The sequence below is a fragment of the Macrosteles quadrilineatus genome, unplaced genomic scaffold (assembly GCF_028750875.1).
Source record: "Macrosteles quadrilineatus isolate MER2022 unplaced genomic scaffold, UCM_ALF_1.0 Scaffold_9__3_contigs__length_116548681, whole genome shotgun sequence".
In the NCBI taxonomy this organism is placed as follows: Eukaryota; Metazoa; Arthropoda; class Insecta; order Hemiptera; family Cicadellidae; genus Macrosteles; species Macrosteles quadrilineatus.
The window spans coordinates 11344528-11346439 of NW_026542602.1; positions in this window are offsets into that span (position 1 = coordinate 11344528).

The following is a 1912-nucleotide window of genomic DNA, read 5'->3' on the forward strand; positions in this document are numbered from 1 at the left end:
CCAATAACACTTATACTGATAAATTATAATTTTAATAAACTTGATTTGAAAATAAAAGTGTTATGCTGAATCGCCATCCTTAGAAAATGTTAACTAATTAGTATTTCACTATTGAAAGTTTACTGAAAAACTATTCAATATATGAGGAGGGTTATCTGTAAATTGAGGTCTCCATCCAGTTCTTCTTGCAGCCAAGCAAGATATTTCAAATCTAACACCAACATTGTGTTCCTTACCTCCTCTACTAATATTCCAGTCAGTTTCCACCCCCAGGAGACAGTTAGTCCTGTTATAGTATTTATAAATTAAATTAAAATTTACTCTTCCACCAAGTATAAATCATGTTCTGTGTTAAGTTAAGCTTTATATGGTCTCTCCCTTCAAAGCCTGATACACCCCGATCAACAAGCAAAGTTTCCTTAAACCCAATCAATATCTCGATGGTAACTGATGCAAACCATCTGCCAGCCCCTTTGTGCAAATGTGTACGACCGCCTGCAAAACCCCCAAACCACTTATGGACATTTCTACATCAAAACACTTCTTGCAGACACGTGTGTCAACTGTAAGGTTGTAGGGGCTGGAATGGCCAATTCGCTTCCGTAATGGGGATGAGTGATAGAAATGTAGTGCTAGGCACTGAGTCCCAGAAGTAAAGTGGTAACAGTCTGCATGTTATGAAATGATTAACTACAGCAGTGCACTCAGCTAGATGATTTAACGCTATATTAAGTTTTAAAATGTTAAGTTTACCTGAAATACTTATTTTGGCAAAAGGGTGAAAGAAGAATTTTCATAAAAATTTAAATACACATACTTATTAAGGTTACTTACTTTTGTTTACCGAATTAAAAGGTTAAAAATTGGTATCCAGACTTCTTGGGAGCGAGATATTTCATAGCTAACTGTTCTTAGTAGTTTTTTGTACAATCTATATATATAAAATCCAATGTATGTTTGTATATTTGTATATTTGTATGTTTGTCCTTTATGGACTCCAAAACCGCTCGACAGATTGTAATGAAACTTTCAGGCATTATTAAGCATTATTCAAGGATGGTTTGTGTGAAGTTTGGTGCAGATCCGTCATAAGGGCTCCGCCCCAGTGGCTCTGGAGTTTCCCATGTTAATCTTATGAGTACTCATATTTAAATGGAATTAAAGAACCTTAACAGCTGGTTCAACTAAACTATCTGATTCTGTGATGTTCAATAGCATTAAAAAGTTAATAGGTTTACCAACAGGGTGCAGCACTATATTTTTTTTTAATTTATGAGAACAGCTAATTTGCAACCAAAAGGTGAGTGAGCGTAGCGAACGAACTCCAACCTGGAGGCGAGTTAGCGTAGCGAACGAGCTAACCTGTAGGCAAGTGACCGCAGCGAACGAGCTCCAACCTAAAGGTGAGTGAGCGTAGCGAACGAACTTCAACCAGGACGTGATTAAGCCATGCGAACGAGCTCATCTTGAAAATGTACGAACATGTGACATAAAACCACAATAGGGCAGGACTACGTCTGTCGGGCCAGCTAGTCTGTAATACAGTAGACTCTCGCTCATCTGGATCGGCCTTGTCGGGATTACCGCTAGTCCGGATCGGCAATAGTGATTTTTTTTTTTAGCGGCACAGTACTGTATCCGAGCTAAACGGGACCGAGACTACCTCGCATGATCAAAAACTCAGATAAAACGGCGGTAAAAATTATTACCGGTGGAACTGCATTTGCACGGCTATCAATACTGTGGACCTGGAACAAAATTGAAAAAACGGCTATATACAGTACTGTATTTGTTCGACTCTCGGTAGTCTGGATTTTTTGTAATCCGGACCAGACGTCCGCCACATTTGTCCAGATGAGCGAGAGTCTACTGTATTATACCTTACTATTGCAAAAATAAAATTTACTAACAA